The 20,066-nt window shown below is 48.7% G+C and overlaps 1 protein-coding gene across 2 annotated transcripts in view; it reads left to right on the top strand.

Annotated features, from left to right (window-relative positions):
• Positions 1-20,066, top strand: part of Cldn14 (claudin 14) — an 85,039-nt gene that overhangs the window by 59,126 nt on the left and 5,847 nt on the right. Inside the window, exon 1 of one of the 2 annotated variants that reach the window (XM_087898971.1) lies at positions 14,392-14,517. The exons of the other annotated variant lie outside the window; for it this stretch is intronic. The gene's annotated coding sequence lies outside the window, so the exon portion shown is untranslated. Of the gene's footprint in view, positions 1-14,391; positions 14,518-20,066 lie in introns of those variants that run through there. 2 annotated transcript variants of the gene reach the window in all.

A 20,066-nucleotide genomic window follows, 5' to 3' on the forward strand; every position in this document is an offset into this window, starting at 1 on the left:
TGGGGAGGCCCAGACGCTTGGCTGTTCTTGCAGAGGAAAGTTCTGCACATGCCCCTCCCCCTCCCACCGGAGCTCTCTGGAGCTGCACAGCACATCTGATGGGACCTGACCTAGAAAGTACAAGAAAGTAGCACATACATATATATAGTCATATATATACCACACACATGTGTATACACACACGTGTATACACACACATATATATACCCCCACATATGTGTATACACCCATATATATATATCCATATATATATCCTCCACACACATATGTATACACACACACTTATATAAATACCCCCACACATGTGTATACACCCATATATATATATATATATCCTCCACACACATATGTATACCCACACACATATATATACCCCCACACATATGTATACACCCATATATATATATATCCTCCACACACATATGTATATGCACATATATATACTCCCACATCCATATATATATATATCATACATATACCACACATATAGCCATATGTATACACCCATATGCATACCACACACACATGTATACACCCATATATATATACCACATACACACACCCAAATATACACACCCACATATACAACGTACACACAAGAAGAGAGATTTTGTGGTGGTGTGTTTATCAGTATCTACAATTATAACTTAGCATGCTGAGAATTATTTTTCTTTGAAGGGTTATATAAAATATGCAAGTATTTGCTTCACTACTTAAGCAAACAAAAATATACACACAATTATAATTCTGTTGCTGTTCAGGGTTTTCTGTTTATTAAGACTTACTGTTGCGTGTGTGTGTGTGTGTGTGTGTGTGTGTGTGTGTGTGCAGATACCTGCAAAGGCCAGAAGAGGGCATCAGATCCCCTGGAGCTAGCTAGCAAGGCTACACAAGTCCTTGTGTGCTACAGGACTTGGGTGCTGGGAGCTGAACTCAGGTTCTCTGTAAGAACAGTAAGTGCTCCTAACCCACAGAGAGAGAGAGAGAGAGAGAGAGAGAGAGAGAGAGAGAGAGAGAGATCTCCCAGGCCCCCAATTTCTTTTCATTAGGCTTAACATTACTTTGTTAAATTGCTGTGGAAGTTTTAATTGTTTCCAATGTTTGTCCCAGCCCAGTGGAGATTACTGAACTATTACTCTAAACATATCTCTGGAAGCTTCCAGGGTTTTCATTCTGCCTGAAGCCTACATCCCTGATACATTCCTGACAGGAAAATCTAGGTTTTGGATCCCTAGAAAGCCAATACTCAGGGTTAATACTGGTCTGGGGTTAAGTTTAACCTACCAGGTTCTCTCGTCCCCTCGCTTGTCCATGGTAAGCCATGAATAATTTGAGCAGGGTAGAGAGATCGCTGCTTGGGGACAGAAGACATCACGTTTTCTTCACCCGGTATTACTTTGTGTTTCATTCAAATCCAGTGTCTGCCTTTTCTGATCAGTGTTCTAGATCCCCGCCCTCTGTGCAACCCGTCTCAAACCAGTCAGTAAAATCAAGCGATTGCCAAGTATGAATCAAGAGAAGCAACCATCCTCTCTCCAGACGGAACAGCTTTTTGATTCACTTTCGAAATAAGTTGATACCTAGTGAGATATTTTGAATAGGCCCTAATGCAGAAAAGCAATGTGCCTCATTGCCTCAAATGTAAAGCCGTTGTCTTTAAAGGGAGCAGAAACTTGCAGAACTTGACTTTCAGAGTTCCTTTGGGGGCCTGAAAGAGTGGATCACAGCGCCCTCCAGTGGACAGCAGTGGTTTAACGACTGCTGCCAAAGAGGAAGAAAACACGTTTAAATTCTGTGTTTCACCTTTCTGCCATTCCTTTTCTGCTTTAAACATCTTTTAAATTAGCGCATATCTGGAAGCGACAGCTTGTCACAATTTAAGTTATTTTCTTTATTGGCGATCCTTCATCCAACAACTGACTCTCAGTTTCACCAAAACACAATTGTACGTTGTTGTCCATTGTGGGGTGCCATCCATTCGGTCACTTTTTCAGGCACAGTTATTGGATATCCACTTGGTGCCCGGGGCTTTTTGATTTATCGTGTGTTATTCACTGCATACATTTTTGTTCAGTCACATTCAAGCTCACAACACAGCCTTTTGTTCGTGATTCATGGGTGTGCGTGAGACGTGACCCCACGCGTTTGCAAATCCGTCATGGTGGCTTTTATTTGGCCTTAAAGCCAGTATCATTTGGCTCAGAGAATGATGCTGACCTAGGCAGGGAAATCCGGGCAGCAGTCCTACCCCACCCCCAACTGCATGTCGGAGTCACCTATAGGGATTCCTAAACGGCTATTTACCAGAGCACACTGCTCAGAGATCCGACATCTAGTCTGGGAGTGAGGCCCACATATTCCAAGGGACCTCCTGTGTACTGACGTGAACTTCTCCTTCATTCTGGCCCAGTTTATGCCAGGTTGTACGGATGGCAGTCAAATGATTAGGTGTTTCTGGTTAGTGGTTAGTGGAAGGCATCGTTACTTCAAAGTACAGAGCTCTAGGCCTGGTACAGTGGAGTACACCTATAATCTCAGTGCTTGTAAGGTGGAGGCAGGAGGTTAGGGATCGAGCTGCCTCCTAAATGCATTGTGAATTTGAGGACAGCCTAAGCCATTTGAATTCTCGTCAAACTGTGAAGAAGTAGACAACGCTTATTTCTTATGAAAAACATTGTGAATGCAAAAATATTCTGTGAATGTTCATGCATGTGTGTGTATGCAGTGTGTGTATGTGTGTGTGTGTGTGTGTGTGTGTGTGTGTGTGTGTGTGTGTGTGGTGTGTTTGTGGATGACGGTGGGAGCCAGAGGACCATCTTGGGTGTCTTTTCTCAGGCATCATCAACCTTTTTCTGAAAATAATGTTTTTACTAATTGGTAACAACATACAAAGTATCGATCACATCCTTCTTTTTTCTCATCCTCTTTCTCTTCCTGCTTCTCCTCCTTCTCCTTCTCTTCCTCCTTCTCCTCCTCCTCTTCTCTTCCTCCTCCTCCTTTTCCTCCTCCTTCTACTCCTCCTCCTCCTCCTCCTCCTCCTCCTCTTCTCTACCTTCTCCTCCTTCTCCCCCTCCTTCTCCTCCTTCTCCTCCTTCTCCCCCTCCTTCTCCTACTTCTCTTCCTCCTTCTCCTCCTCCTCCTCCTCCTCCTCTTCTCTTCCTTCTCCTCCTCCTCCTCCTTCTCCTCCTTCTCCCCCTCCTTCTCTTCCTCCTCTTCCCTGTTTTGAGACAGGGCCTCTCAGTAGCCTGGCATGCCCTGATGCTGCTAGGCTATAGAGAGTTAGCAACATGCACACAGCACTGCACTGACTTTGTATACACGTTCTAGGGATCTGTCCCAGGGCTCTTGTGCTCGCACACTACTGACCAAAGCAGCGACAGACAAACCGAGGCCACGATCGTCAGGGAGTCCGCTCCCAGATGCACAGTCACAGCTGGCATTGTCACCCACGGCGTCATTTGAAATGAGCACAGTAAAAATGTGGCACACATAGGAGCCAAACAGCGCCCCAGTGGTCCAGCTTTCCATGCACAACTCTGCAGATCTAAGATACCATCTCCTCGGGATCCTCTGCTCAGCTGAGCATGAGCTCGGCCCACTCTGGGACGGAGCCCAGCATTGCAGGGATGGTCTGACTGTACCTTACCAAGCACAATTGTGTAATGGGATTCCGCATCAGGCCACTCCTGGCCGAGAACAGGGTTGCACCAGCGCCAGCATGAGAAGAAAGGACCCCATTCGCTTCAGGGCTTCTACCTTTTGCTGACTTTGTCATCTTGGGCAAGCTTGAACTCATCAAGTCTCTTGTAGCCCAAATTCTTGTGCAAAGCTGGTACAGAAATAGCAAGGCTAACACAGAATGCACAGCCAAGACAGTAGAAATTACCACCCTCATGGCAGGTTCTTCTGACAGGATTTTGGTGTGTGGTGGTGTTTTCTAGAACCTTCAAAGGCTTTGATGTGACTAACCCCTTCCGGCCAATGTCATGTGGTCTTTACAAACTTGAGTACGTGGCACAGGCTTAAGAACCAAGTTCCAACAACATTTGGCCCATGTTGCATTCTTTGGATCAGACAGACAAATGGAGTTTAGAGGGGATTGAATCTACAGCGTTGCACATGTAAGCTCCTATTGCATGAACTACACCCCCAGCTTTAAAATCATAAGATTTGATTCATTTGATTCATAAACCAGACATGATGGTGCATGCCTGGAATCCCAAAATTTAGGAGGTAGAGATCAGAGAAACAGAAGTTCAAGGTCATCTTCACCTACATAATGAATTTGAGGTTCTCCTGGGCTACATGAAACCATGACCCAATGAACGATCGAATGAGTGAATGAGTGAATGAATGAATGAATGAATATGGCCTGGGGGCAAGTATAACTGTACACTTGGACCTAAAAGAATAGAATGTGTGCCGTTCTGGCCAGGCCATGCAGTGACTGGCTCTGGCACAGTTCTAAGGCCTGCCTGAGACTGCAGAAGCGGCCTTATGCCTGGCCTGACGGACCTCAGGTTAGCTGCAGGCTGAGGGTCAGAAGAAGAAAACTGATCCCGCCCTACCCGCCACCCCCACCCCACCCCAGCATCCCATCCCGCTTGCCCAGCCCCTGGTTTAGATCTGCATAAGGCTCCTGGATGTGGGTCTGTGTGCGCGCTCTCAATAAACAGACTACAAAGGGGCAAGGCTGCGGCCAAGCCAAGGCAAATACAACTATGAAAACCTATCCTGGCTTGCCCCAAGGCGTTTCCAAAAGGAAAATAAACATTGTGAATGAACAGCACGCTCTAATTCTCTGCCTCAGGGGAGCCAGGGGAGGATGGGCCAGCTCTGTTTGCAGATGGGGTGGACTTCTGGGCTCAGCTCTGCCCTCCTGGGAAGCCCTGGGGACCCTCAGTTTCTGCACCAGCCCCTGATTCTGGGAGAACACCCTTCTACATAGGGCAGCTGAGTGCCTGGGAAGCATGAAGTCACTGCTGGCTTTGCCTGTGAGGCTCTGTGGGCTATAAGAAGCCAGAGTCTGTCCAGCAGATACACAGCCGATGACTATTGATTGTCTCTGTGTCTAGATGGCTGATTATAGTTTCCCATGTATAAGAATCAGTGCACTGAGTGGAGCCGATTCCCAGCTCCACATCCCAAAATCCTGTCTCAGAAGAGGGTTTGAGGTCCTGGATGCTCAAGTCAGTGAGCTCCCAGGCAGGCCAGCCTTGAGCACACTCTGACCATGGGTACTAGGATTGTTCTCTCTCTCTCTCTCTCTCTCTCTCTCTCTCTCTCTCTCTCTCTCTCCCCTAATGTTGTACCCTGATGCGCATTCCCTCTTGAGTAGCTCACTCAGGAACCCAGCCCCGTAATGCAGAAAAGTTGTTCAGTGCAGATGTTGCATAAAAAATGTTTTCAACATCTGGACTGTTCCCCGGGGCCAGAAGTCCGGTGGTACCCTGAAATCTGCCTTCAAAAACCCCAAACCAGAATAGGGAGACACTGGTGGGCACAGCACCAGTGAGCAGGAAGGAGCAGGCCATGTGGGAGGGAGGGTCCTTCTGGGTCTCCTCACAGGTCCACACAGCCCACCCGCCACTTGGGAGCAAGCTCGGGGAACCACTTCACTTCAGCGACACTGTGGAACACCCGCTGGGTTCAAACCCTAGAAGAGGAGAGAAGGCCCCCTAGGAGGAAGAAAGCAGAGAGCGGCTGGCAGTGCACAGTGGCCGGAGCGGATGCCCCAAGGCCGCGGGGGCTGCAAAACTTGGCTACTGTAGTGTAGACTCGATAAGGCGAGGACTGAGATGGTCTAGGATTTTGACAAAGACAAAAAGAAAAACAAATCTCTCCTGCATCAGAAGAGAAAGACCCTGGGACAGGTGTGGACTGAGACAGGCAGGACTGTGGGGCTGGGATCGGGGGAGACTGGAGAGGAGAGGAGATTCACTAAGGTGACTAGTGCCCCCCCAAATATATGTCCTCCCCAGAACCTTGGTGTGTCACCTTGTGTGAGACACTACAGAAAGCCCTGAAGTGACGATGGGGTCATCCAGAAGCATGGACCACAGTTCCCCAGGATTGATGACGGTCAGGGCCTCGCAGGAAAATAACATGGGAACCTGAGAGAGAACAGAGGGTGGGGAGCAAGGGTGCAGCGCTGGGCTAAAGCCCCAGGGGGTCCAGAGGGTCCATGTCCATTCCCGACAGCATCCCCATCAGGAGCCGATCCTCAGAGCCAAACTCACAGTGGCTGTCACTCCCCAGGCTGCTCTCCCTCTTTTTCCCTCTCCCACAGATTTTTCTAAGTTCATGTCACAGGATGTACACTCAGTGAAGCTCTCTAAGCCTCCTCCAGAAGCCAGACGATGTTCTGATGATTGCGTGCAGAGATGCAGCTCACTGACTGAGCACTTGCTCGCTCTGGAAAGCCCTGGACTTAACTGTCAGGCTGAAGGAAAAAATAGGGGTCCTGGAGAGATGACTCTGCAGGTAAAGGCACTTGGCTTCACAAGCCCGGCAACCTAAATGTGCTCCCCAGAACCCGTGTGAAGGGGAGGAGAGAGCCAGCTCCACTGTAGCTCTCTGATCAGCTGTTCTCTGATCTCCACACAGCCGTCCCTTCTAAGTCCCAAAGTGGGGAAGCATGAACGCAGAGGGACTGCGTTTACAGAGAGGTGAATGCCCAGGAGCCATGGGTTCCCTGGCTCCAAAGCACATCTGTGTTCTCTTGCCTATTCCCCAGGATTGCCATCAGGACTTCTCCCTCCCTGCTACTCGCTCTCTCTCTCTCTCTCTCTCTCTCTCTCTCCCTCCCTCCCTCCCTCCCTCCCTCCCCCTCTCTCTCTCTCTCTCAGATAAATTTAAGAGCAACTACTTTCTTAGAATTACCCATATGCCTGCCATGTCTGAGTCATTAGTAGCACTAGTCTCTTCTTCAGAAGCCTGGCGCCTAGGAGCAGGCAGCTGTGCACCAGGACCTGTGGTCTGGGTCTGCCTTTGGCATCCACTCAGTGGCTTTGCTGGAGACCAGGGCCTGGGGGGCTTGGGAGATGGGATTTTCATATATGTACTTCCCTGACAGGCCAGTGGGTTCCTACTCCATCCCTGCTTGAGATGAAACTCTTGTTATTATTGGCTTTCAGCTAGACTCTTGGATGTGTACTGTACCAACTTTGGGGGCGTATGAGAAAGTCCTCTCTACACCCATAAGAGTAACCAACCAAAAATCCTAACTTACTTTAAAATGTTGTCAAATAGAGTTCAGAAATATATACACCATAATCAGATGGGATTTATTCCAGAGAAGCAAGAGAGGCTCAGTATCTGAAGACCAATCAATGTAATTCACCATAGCGACAATAGAAAAGACCCAAAATCCTATCAGCTGGTGCAGAAAATGGTGAAGTTTGATACTCACATGTGTGAGAAGTAGGGACAGAACAAAGACCCTGTATGAAATACCTGCAGCTCATGTCACAGTCAGCCTTTGGTATCTGTAGGTTCTCTGCCCACAGATTCAGCTGACTGTGGGTACAAAATACTAGGAGTCTGCATTTCTGTCACCTCTCCACAAAATACTGTAGGACCGTGGTGGTCCCTGGCTTGTAGGGCACCTACTAGGAGAGCATACATCTCTGTCACCTCTCCACGAACAACACCGTAGGATCGTGGTGGTCCCTGGTTTTCAGGGCATCCCTCTGCACTGTCTTCATGTGACACACCTGCCTGGGTCCTCCTCTGTACAGACATCTGCCATTGGGCTGAGGGTCCACTCTAATCCTCATATGATATCATGTTTGTCTGTGTTGAGACGGGATCTTCCTGTGTGGTTAGCCTGGAATCCACCAGGTAAAGCAGGCTGGCCTCAAACTCATGGGGCAACTCCTGCCCCTTGCCTCCCTCATGCTGAGACAGGGATGTATAACCATGCCCAGATAATAATTTCTTAATTACATCTGCAAAGACCCTGGCTCCAAAGAGGCCACATTCTAAAGTTCTGGGTGGATGTCATTTCGGGGGCAGAAGGACACACAGGATTCATCGCAGGGATTCAAGGGTAAGGCTCCACATTTCTGTTCTTCCTGAAGCTGTGGTGGCCCAGGTGTAGAGCAAGTTCTAGGAGGAGGTCAGCCCCGATCATCTGACGCATCCTACACGAACCACATTGATTTCAGTGCTGTCTACGTTTTCACGACGGCCACCACACTTGGCCTTCAGAAGTCTCCAGCCTCAGGCAACGCTGTCCTGCAGCCTGTGTGCCTGGCTCCCTGTTCTGAGGCCGCCCTTCCCCTGTTCTTTTATGACCATTTGCTTATTTGTTCATGCCGTTCTTGTTCCGAAACAGGGTTTCAGACAGATGGCTTTTATTACCGGGCTACCAGAGAACACTGGGGTCCTGTGGTACACAGTCTCCTCGGCAAACACAAACTGCTGGGAAGCCAACATGACAAGGTTCAAATGCGCTTTGGTCGGGTTTGACCCCAGTTGCCTTCCCTGCTTTTCCTCACTCCAGGGTACACACCCGGTCCTGCCTGTTCTGAATACTGGTTGTGTGGCTTCTTGTTTTCTGGGTACCCTCTGAATAGAGGAGGGTATCTGGCTAAACTGTAGGACCCTCTGAGAGGACAGATCATTGAGATACCTGGGGTATTTAAGTAGAATTGTGCCCTGTGGTCACATGGGGCCCTGGCTGGCTTGCTGGAAAAGCTGCTAGCCTCTTGACTAATGCGTTATAACAAAGCATGGAGAAAGAGAAGCAGCTTCCTGGTTGAATGTGGGGCTAGGAGGGTCTTTCTTGGGCTAGTCACTCTCCTCCTTACCTTATTTACTGAGAACTTCTAGAGTGATTGGGCTTTGCCCCTGTCAAAGTCATTTCTATATGTCCAGGTGTACACCTGCATGTGTGTGTGTGTGTGTGTGTGTGTGTGTGTGTGTGTGTCCCCATATGTGAGCTTATTTGGAGGAGGGGAAGGCAGGGCACAAATAAACCTGGCTATACACATATTAACTTGAGTATCTATGTCAGTCAGACTCCTCCCCTCCCTGTGGGCAAGGCCCTGATGGTATCTGAGGACATCTCTTATGCCTCCTCCTTCCTCCTATGCCCCGTGCTCTCTGGCCTGTGGCAACTGAAATGTTTTGGAAGCATGTGAGCCCCGCAAAGTCCTGCTGGCCCTGAGATGTGACAGGCACACTCAACAACTAGGCAAAGACAAAGAGGGTTGTCACACTTCTTGACACATGGACACACTGCAGATTCTGGACTGGTACCCTGTGCCCAGATACAGGGCCTCATCTCAAACACTTTTCTCAGAACAACAGCCATTCTTGGTGGCTCCAGGGAGGGCTGGTGACTCTGAGATAGCAATGGGTGGAGGGAAGGAGGCCTGGGGTGAGGGTGACCAGGTTGGGGGACCAGACAAGATGGCTAGCAATGATAGCAGCTTCGTCCTGTGCACACACGTCATTAGACACCATCCACATGAGGGTGCCAGTGTCATTATAAGGTCTGAGGCACACTAGAGGTGTGACATTAGAGAGGCAGCAATTGGGGTGGGGATTACCCAGGACAGGCAGGTGTGGCAGGCAGGCCGCTGTGATCATGTCTGCTGCAGACTGTGTGGCACCCTGCACCTCTGTGGCAGGCAGGCCGCTGTGCATCAGATCTGCTGCTGGCGCTGCAGCACCCTGCACCTCTGTGGCAGCCTTGCAGGGCTGAGTGAGCCTCCCACAGCAACAGGCTTCCTGAGGAAAGACAAGGTCTCTGCCAGAAGTTCACTGTCATGACCTTGACCTAGTGTGACCCGTTCCCCTGGCTTTCCCATCTGACTCTGGGCTGCAGGCAGAACTGAGATGGGAGAAGGGTGTTTCCATTGTATCTGAGAACACAGTGTCCCACAGAGCTCCTTCCTCATAAAAGTAGGTAAGGACAACTGGCTAATGTGAGCTCAATGCATTTTTATTTCTACTTCTACATTTATATCTAAACTGTGTGGCAAAGCGGTGCCACCCTGAGGACCAGCTGTCTCCAAGCCTGGGTCCTCAGGGTGGCACCATCGGGCGGTGATAGGCAGGACTTAACGAGAGGGGCTTTTTGTCATGGGACATGCTCACGGGGAGATTGTGAGAGCCCAGTTTCTTCCGCTCCCCCTTTCCTTTCTGTCCAGTCAGAGAGAACAGCAGTCCACCCACACCCCTGCCAGGAAGCCCTTGGAGAGCAATGGGCCAGCTGGTCATGGGTGAATTCTCCAAAACTCTGAACCAAAATAAACCTCCCTTCTTTTTAAGTTAATTGCTTTGGGGTTTTTGTCACAGTAATGGGAAACTAAATATCAATGTATGCAAAATAAAATTGACCATCTTAACGGTCGACTCAATACTGCTCTCACTTCAAAGGGAATAAACAGTTTACTCTGAGCCAAATATGAGAGACTTGGGAACACAGATTTGAATTTGCTCAGAAGACATGTTCCAGGGTTGATTAGATGGCTCAATCTTGAGAGCACTGGCTGCTCTTCCTGAAGACGTGGGTTCAATCCCCACCACCCACACAGTGGCTCCCAACCATCTGTAACTTCAGATGTGGGACTCCACACCATGTTCTTTATCTCCACGAGCACTGCACACATGTGACACACAGACGCACACGCAGGCAAAACATCCATTCACATGCAATAAAATATAATATAGGTACATAGTCGGGCACAGTGGCGCACGCCTTTAATCCCAGCACTCGGGAGGCAGAGGCAGGCGGATCTCTGAGTTTGAGGCCTGCCTGGTCTACAGAGTAAATTCCAGGACAGCCAGAGCTATGTAGAGAAACCCTGCTTTCTGTGTGTGTGGGAGGGGAAGTATATAAAAAGACATGTTCCACCATAGAAGCAGTTAATTCAGGTTTCATTAGTTTCATAACAAAGCTAAATCCAGGCATTTGTTCATACACTGGTTGGATCACTGGGGTTGCTGCGGCATGGGAAGTCTGTTACTGGTCTCAGATGTGAGCTCGTGACATTCTCAGCCTACGGTGTTGGAGCTGCTGGTCTGCTAAGAATACAGTTTCAAGGTTTATCTGAAAGCTGTAGGGTTGCCAAGTCAGGCATGGAGACTGTGCCGTACACTTACGGCTCATAACCCCCTGCAACTATGTCTGTCATGCTTGAAACCCCAAGTTACATCCACAGCACCATGTTTTAAAAAAACGCTTTATTTGAATGATTTTTCAGGACAATCATATTAAGCAGTGGATAAAGCAAACCCCATGGTATGGTGTGTGAACATTTTATTAAACCCTCATAAGCCTTGATCTTCTTTTAGAATTCCTGTTTAGGACTAAAATATGGCAGGTCTCGGGCTTATGGCCTGGTTTGAGCCTCTGGGTAGATAAGACCTCCACCATTCTTAGGTTTAAAGTCAAAGTCACTGAGGCATCACGTGACTGTCTAAGCATAAAGGTGTGGGGTTGGTTTCCATCCATCTGCCGTTAGTGACTCCGGCCTGAGTGAGCATGGGGTGCTGGGTCACTCGCTCTGCGTACTCTGTGCAGGGGTCACAGACGCTCAGCACACACAGCAGCTGCTCAGGGATGCTCGGCAGTCAGGGAAGCTTGTCTTGGGGGCTCTCGACTTCTAAGTGAAGTAAGCCAGTCCCAAACATAAGAATATTGTCCGTCTCCACCAGGTGGGCTGTTTAGCACATGAGGTTCATAGAGACACTGGACACGGGGGAAGGGGAGTTGATGATGACTCCAAAGGTTCGTTGGAAGTCACAAGAACACTTTGGAGACAGAAGCTGACTTATTCTCAATGCCCCACTCTGCCCAGTGTGGGAGACATTTGTATGCTCAGTGGCAAAACGGAGCTCTTAGATGACTCTGTGGACTGAGGGTCCCAAAACAGAGAAAAGCCACACTGGGGTCAAAGGTTCCGTGAGGCTGTGACTGGCCAGAAGCTCAGGAGTTAGAATCTTACAGCTCCAGGGATGAATTATTATTATCATCATCATTATTACTTATATTATTATTATTATATTTTAAAAACAAGTTTTTGTGTAGCAGTGTGTGTCTGAGTGCATGTACACATGGGTGTGCAGGCAAGAAGAGGGTGTCAGAGCCCCTGAAGCCATCCAGCTTAGGTGCTGGGATCTAAACTCGGGGCCTCTGCAAGAGCAGCAGCTACTCTTAACCACTGAGCCGTCTCTCCAGCCTACCCGGGCTGTCTTTAGTCCCCTTGAGATCCCATCACCGGTTGCCTCTCCTCCTGACTAACAGGCTTTTCCCGCCACATGTCACATGTTGTCATCTGAGCCTGTGCTGCTCTCACAGAGGACTGGAGTTGAGCTCCCAGTACCCAGGTCAGCTGTTCACAGCTCTCTCTCACTTCAGCTCCAAGGATTCACCAACCTACTCTGGCCTTCACGGATGCTCACATCATACGTATACACACACACACACACACACACACACACACACACACACAGAGAGAGAGAGAGAGAGAGAGAGAGAGAGAGAGAGAGAGAGAGAATTTAAATATAAAATAAAATATTTTTAAAAACAATAAATAAATTATTTACTACTTTTACCTCCTCTCTATCCAGGACTTCCTAAGACTGCAATGAGTGTTGAGAAATCAAGGTCATTTGTAACCTATTTGTGTTATCTAAAGTGCTGGGGACAGGATGCAGGCAGGGGAGTGCACACATGAAGCCCCAAGTTCCGCCCAGAGCACCAGATAAATTCTGCACAGTGTTGCACACCTCTAGCCTGTATCCAGAAGGCTGAAGGAGGAGAATTCAGAGTTTGAGGCTAGCCTTGGCTACACAGTGAGCCTCCCAACTCAATGTCACATCAGAACATTTGCACCTCACCGTCCATGCTGGCACCCCCAGCAGACACCAGGATTCAAACGCCTTGGCTTTGCCCTATCTCCTCCAGTGACTCCACCTCAGCTCATGGGAATCTTTCCATGGGACGGAGGGCACAGTCAGTCCAGAGACTGTGAGACCTGAGGAGAAGGCTCAGCAAAGGATCCACGGCCCAAGCCTGAGGACCTGAGTTTGCATCCACAGGACCTATGTAAAGAGCTGGACACCGTGGAAAACCTGCAGGCTCAGGCCTGTGGAGGCAGACACAGGATCCCAGGGGCCCGGTGGCCAGCCAGTCTAGCTAGTCACTCATCACGTTCTACATGGGATAGTGAGAGACCCTGTCTCAAAACATAAGGCAGAGAGTAAACAAGGAAGACACTGGATGTCAACCTCTAATCTCCACATGTACACACACGTACACACATAGACACATAGACACAAAGAGAGACAGTCACACAGACACACACACACAACTAAAAAAATTAATTAAGCACAAAAATTTTAAAGACGAAACACACAAAATTGATGCAAGCTCACACCACCCCGCCAGGGACTCCCTCACTGTCTACATCATTATTGCTAGAGACAAAGGCACCAGGCTGCGCTATGCCAAGGGCCATCTGCCCAGCATCTTTTCCTATTTGTGTTATCAAATAGGTGTGTTATCACCTATTTGCACTGGTGAGTGCAATGGGAGGTTCCTGAACACTTAGATTCATTACCATAGAGAGGTTGTGGAATCAACCGTGGTTCTCGGCACACCTTGGCATCCCAGAATCACACCCCGGACACCTGACAGGCTGGAGTCATTCCTAGCCGGGCCAGGTCTCTGCACCACCTTTGAGGTCTCAAGGCCAACATCTCCTCCCTCCCAGGAAAACTGTCTTCTCCCTGGACTCTGTCATCTTCAGCCCCTGGGCATTACCCCTCATTCAGCACGGTGACCCAGTGACCTACTCAGTACCGTTTCCTACCTATGGACATCACCTGAATCATCCATCAGTCGTGAGGGTGAAAACGACCAGAAAAGAAAGTTGTTCCTTCCTCGGAATTTACTGGGCCTTTTCAGTACTGGGAAACCAAATTCTCAATAGGAAAAAAAAGTCCAAAGTCATGTGGGGACAACTGTCAGGTGGAAGACTCAGAGCATGTCACTGTGGCCAGCAGTTGGGGTGCAAGAGACCTTTTTAATTATGGACAGGAGTCAACAAACAAAGCCAGAGCGGGGAGGTCAGAAAAGGATGACGGAACAGCAGAGGGGAGGGAGGGGAGGGAGGGGAGGGAGGGGAGGGAGGAGAGGGGAGGGAGAGACGCCTTCACCTGCAGCCACAGCGACCCATTAGATAGCCCTGTGTAGATGTCTCAGGCGGTTTGTTCCAGTGCAGATACGACATTTCCGGTTGGTCTTGAATGTCTGCCTCAGCAAGGCCACCTGGTAGGGTGCACCGGATTGGTAATCTTAACCAAAGGGCATGTGTGCCCACGCAGGCTGTACTCAGAGACCGTAATTGAGCAGACAACTGTCTCTCAAACACCCTGGCCTTGAAGCTTCCAGTTGGTGAATGAGGCAAAGCTGGAAGGCGCACGCCCCGGCTGCGTCCTTGTTGTCTACCCGAGTCAGTGCCAGCTGATTCCAGCGTGTCAAGGTGCATGGGACTCCAGGTAGTCTGTGTGTGAGTTGGAGGGACTGGGGTTGTCAGTCATTTATCTCCAAAGCTGTGCCCCTGCCCGTCAGGTGTGGGTGGATGAGTCGGAAGGCAGGCCAGTGGCCTGACGAAAGGGAGTGTTCTCCAGGTGACAGAGTCATGGTGGTCTTCGGGCCTGGGTGTTCCAGGGACCCTAAGACACTGGGATTGAGGGCAGCCAAGCTGCTGAGGACCCAGCAAGGACAGGAATTTGGTTACAAGTATCTGGGCAAAGCTCTCTCTTCACTTGCTGGGCTTCAGTTTGGGAACAAGGACTGAATCGGTGTGGTGTTTAGGATGCTGTATCAGCCTGGGAGCTTTATCGGGACTGTCTCCTCCCTCCACTCTAAGTCCCTGTGGAGAGAGCCAGCTCTGTTCATTACTGCTCCCTGAGAGCATCCTCCTCCTCCTCCTCCTCCTCCTCTTTCTTCTCCTCCTCCTCTTCCTTCTCCTTCTCCTCTTCCTCTTTCTCCTCTCAGGAACATCTCTCTGACCCCAAGCACACACACACCCACTTGGGAGAAGGGGAAATGAGTCAGTTTGGTTCATAGCTCTCTCTATCTATTGATCTATCTATCTATCTATCTATCATCCATCCATCATCTATCTATCTATCTATCTATTTATCTATCTATCATCTCTCTGTGTGTGATCATGAGGATGTGTGTGTTTGAGCATGCGTGTGTACACATGCATGGGGAGACCAGAAGTGCTGTCTGCCTTATTGCTTGAGGCAGGGTCTCTCGTTAACCTGGAGCTCATCAATTAGCCTAGGCCAACTGACTAGAGAGCTCCAGAGACCCACCACCTCTTCAGTGCTGGGGTTTAAGTTCTGGGCACCATGCCTGATTGTTTTATTTTTTACTTTTTTATAATTTATTTTATTAAAAAAAAAAGAAAACAAACTATCTTTTTTCATTTACATACCAATCCCAGTTCCCGCTCCCTCCCCTCCTCCCATTCCTTTCCCCCACCCCACGCCCATCCACTCCTCAGAGAAGGTAAGGCACATTGCTTTGTGGAAGATCCAAGGCCCTCCCTACTATATCTAGGCCAAGCAAGGTATCCATCCAAAGAGAATAGGTTACAAAAAGCTAGTACATGCAGTAGGGATAAATCCTGGTGCCACTGCCAGTGGCCCCTCAGTCTGCCCCAGCCATGCAACTGTCACCCACATTTAGAGGGACTAGTTTGGACCTATGCTTGTTCCTTCCCAGTCCAGCTGGAGTTGGTGAGCTCCCATCAGCTCAGGTAGACTGTTTCAGTGGGTGTCCCCATCATGGTCTTGACCTCTTTGCTCATATTCTCACTCCTCCCACTCTTCAACTGGACTTTGGGAGCTCAGCCCAGTGCTCTGGTGCGGGTCTCTACCTCTGTTTCCAACTGCTGTGAGATGAAGGTTCTATGGTGACATTTAAGATATTCATCAGTCTGACTACAGGGCAAGGCCAGTTTGGGCCCCCTCTCCTCTGTTGCTTAGGGTCATCTGGGGTCATCTTTGTGGATTGCCAGGAACCTCTCTAGTGCCGTGCCCGGCTATTTTAATGTCAGTTCCAGGCATCAAACTCACGTCCGCATGCTCACACAGCAAGCACTTTACTGACTGAGCGTCTCTCCAGGCTTTTTGGCAATCTCTCAATATGGATAAAAAATGGCTGGGCAGTGGTGGTGCATGCCTTTAATCCTAGCACTCGGGAGGCAGAGACAGGCGGATATCTGTGAGTTTGAGGCTAGCCTGGTCTACAAAATGAGTTCCAAAGAAACCCTGTGAAAGGAAGAAAGAAAGAAAGAAAGAAAGAAAGAAAGAAAGAAAGAAAGAAAGGAAGGAAGGAAGGAAGGAAGGAAGGAAGGAAGGAAGGAAGGAAGAAAGAGGGAGGGAGGAAGGGGAAGGAAGGAAGGAAGAAGAAAGAAAGAAAGAAAGAAAGAGAAAATGACATAAAGAGAGGAAACTTTGTGCTATTTTATGTAAAAATCCTCAACTACCTTGAGCCCACATCCTCAGTAGCTTCCTTCCCAAGACAGAGAGCAGGGCTCTGGGCAAGGTAGAAAGGGAATCAGGATTAGCATCCTGAAAATATCTCCAAACTTTGGAGGTATCTGGGACTCTGACTTTTAATTCCCATGGAGAGGTTTAAGTTTTTTTTGAAAGTCTAAATCCTTTAGGTCCTGGGTTTAGATTAAAGCTGGCAAATCCGAGGATCACCCACAATGGTGGACCCAAGGTCCCCATCTGGGTCTCGGGCTGTAGGTAGGCTCAGTGCTTCCTGTGCCTCTCTCTGGCCGGCCCCTCGTCGGTAAGAGTGGTCACACCTCAGCCTCATTCTCCTCGTGCTGGCGTCCCCCACACTGGGCTGTCAGGTTTTCTCTGTGTTATCTCAGCATCTTCTACACAGCGAGGAAGCCTCTGCCTCCAGGAGGGTGGTGCTGAGTCAGGCTGAGAACTTGCCTACAATTACTCAGGGTGGGAGGCCGTGCCGGCCTCTGCCCTTATCTGGATCCCTGTGATCCACCAATCTTGGATGCTCTCTGCATTTTACTTACTTATCTGTGCCATGGGATCAATGCAGATGCCACGAGGCATCTGCAGAGAAAACTACACAGGGAAGAAAACAAAGCCATCTTTGGGAGCCGTGAACATATTGCCGCCCTAGTGTCTTTCCTCGCCCCGTGACAGAAGCAGCTCAGGAAAGAGAAGTGGACGGTTTGAGGCAGAAAAGCCCTGGCAACAGGAGCATGGGGCGGATCCACAGCCAGGAGGCAGCCAGGAGCGGTGCTCCCAGATTCTTTTCTCCTTTCCATTCAGTCAATGCTCCCAACCCCTAGAACAGTGCTCCCAGCATTTACTGTGAGTTTTCATTCCAACTAACCTAATCTAGAAACTCCCTTGCAAAGATAGCCAGAGTTTTGTTTCTAACGCTGATTCTGGTCCTGTCCAGTTTACTAACAGTAGCTGTCACAATTATTAATAAGTATTAGTATTAAGTATTAGTAATAAGTATTTCTTATTTTCCTTTTTTGTTTTGTTTTTGTTTTTTGTTTGTTTGTTTTTGGTTTTTTGTTGGTTTTTGGTTTTTGTTTTTTGTTTGCTTGTTTGTTTTTCGAGACAGGGTTTTTTCTGTAGCTTTGAAATCTGTCTTGGAACTATCTCTTGTAGACCAGGCAGGCCTCGAACTCACAGAGATCCACCTGTCTCTGCCTCCTGAGTGCTGTGATTAAAGGTGTGCGCCACCACCGCCTGACTTGTTTTCCACTTTTAAAAATATCACTTTATTGGAGCAGAACGTGCATGTGGAGCCAGAGGACAACTTTCAGGAACCAATCTCACCTTTGTCCTGTCGAGGCAGGGTGTCTCTTGTCTCTGATGATGCGCTGTGTACTCCTGGCTAGCTGGGTCAGGGATCCCCTGTCTCCTCCTCACCTAATCATGACAGTACTGGGATTGCAGATACAGAGCAACCGAATCCAGACTTTTGTGGGTTCCAAGCATCGAATTCTGGTCCATAGGCTTATGGGGTTTTTTTGTTTGGTTGTTTGGTTGTTTGTTTAGTTGGTTGGTTGGTTGGTTGGTTGGTTTTTAGAGACAGGGTTTCTCTGTAGCTTTGGAGCCTATCCTGGAATTAGCTCTTGTAGACCAGGCTAGCCTCGAACTCATAGAGATTCACCTGCCTCTGCCTCCCAAGTGCTGGGATTAAAGGCGTGCGCCACCACAGCCCAGCCCACTGACTTATGTTTAATAAGAATATGAGAATAAAAAAAAACTAGTGTTTCTATTCTGTAAGCTATCTCCCTAGCCCTGGTGTGTGTGTGTGTGTGTGTGTGTGTGTGTGTGTGTGTGTGTGTGTGTACATGCATGTAGATAAAAATCAATGAAACTGAATATGCTATGGATTTTCTTTTTATCGGTTTATTGTCTACATCAGAAATGATCTCTTGTAGCACAGAAGTATCACAGTCAGGCTTGTACCAAGGCCCTCTTCAGATTCAGACAGTGGCTCTGGCCAGCTCAGGAGTAATTCTTGGTGCTTTTAGCCCATGCTGTCTGCCTGATCTGTGTATGTCCTATTCAGGCAGCGAATCCCCACACTGATTGCAGACATGTGGCTTTCAGGGGAGTCAGACAACAGAGTGGGGGAACTTCCCCCAGGACCGTTTGATGGAAGCTGCAGGGTCTGAGGAGAGGCAGCCTCTGCCGTCTTACCTGTTGGGTGACTATAAATGAGAGAAAGAGAGAGAGAAAGCGGGGTTGCCAGCTCTGTAGCTTCACTCCCAATGGGTGGGCCATCATGGGGACCCCGTAGTTTGCCTATGACAGGAGATCTCTGAAAACTAGGATTGGGATCCCCAGGGCTGCTTCCTGGTCGCCTCTGGGCACTGGAGACCAATGACAGCTTTATCCCAAAAAGCTTCCTCCTTGGGCTATATTTACAGAGGTGCCCAGGTTACACTTAAGAAAAAAATAAGGGCATGAAGCCATATTTTTAATGCTGAAACACTGCAAGAAGTCTCCTCCTTTGAACTCCCAAGCAGATGTTCTTGTCAGTTTCATGGGGGTGGGGGATGCCAAGGGCCAGCTCCTGGGCTCGTCCTCACAGGCAGGACTGCGTGCCTGATCTGGGGCCTGTTTGAAGGAGCCGGCCACCGTGTGAGATGCTCTCCCAGCTATGAGTGCCGCTCTTTGCTGTGGACACCTTGAAATTCCCAGTCATTTCTGAACAAGGACCTGGGTCTTTATGTCCAATGGGTTCGGCTTGAAAGCAAGTGAAGGTAACTTCTAACGTCCAGTATGCCTCAGAGAAAGTATACAGCTTGGTCACCGTGCACACGGGAAAGACAGGCCTGAAAGGCTACATGCTACCTTCTCTCTGGGTGCTTGAGTTCTATAGGAAATCCTACAATCTGAAACCTCACCAATGACCCAGTTAAATTTAACTTCTTAACATGGAAACGGTGTAGACAGGGCTGGAGGAGGCTCGGTTTGTAAAGTGCTTGCCTAGCATACATGAGGACCTAGGTTTGATCCCCAGGACTCCACAAATGGGGTGTGGTGGTGCACACCTGCAATACCCAAGATCAGAAAGTAGAGGCAGAAGGATCAAAAGTTCAAGGACATCTTGGCAACAAATCAAATTTAAGGCCAGCCTGGGCTATGTCAGACTGTCACAAAATTAATCAATTAATTAACTTATTTAACTGAAAATTCAAAACCCACATATCGAACTAACAGTGGCTAGTAGAATGGTTGCCCAGCATGCTCAAAGTCCTGGGTTTGATCTGCTGCACCACATCAGTCAGGTATGTTTGCGCCTGTCTGAAATCCCAGCACTGGGCAGGGCGTAGAGTCAAGAGTGTCAGAAGTTCATCCTTGCCTTGGCTGCATAGTAAATATGAGAACTTCACGAAAGAAAGAAAGGAAGAAAGAAAGAAAGAAAGAAAGAAAGAAAGAAAGAAAGAAAGAAAGAAAGAAGGAAAGAAGGAAAGAAGGAAAGAAGGAAGGAAGGAAGGAAGGAAGGAAGGAAAGAAGGAAAG

This window comes from Myodes glareolus, chromosome 2 (assembly GCF_982192425.1).
Source record: "Myodes glareolus chromosome 2, mMyoGla1.1, whole genome shotgun sequence".
In the NCBI taxonomy this organism is placed as follows: domain Eukaryota; kingdom Metazoa; phylum Chordata; class Mammalia; order Rodentia; family Cricetidae; genus Myodes; species Myodes glareolus.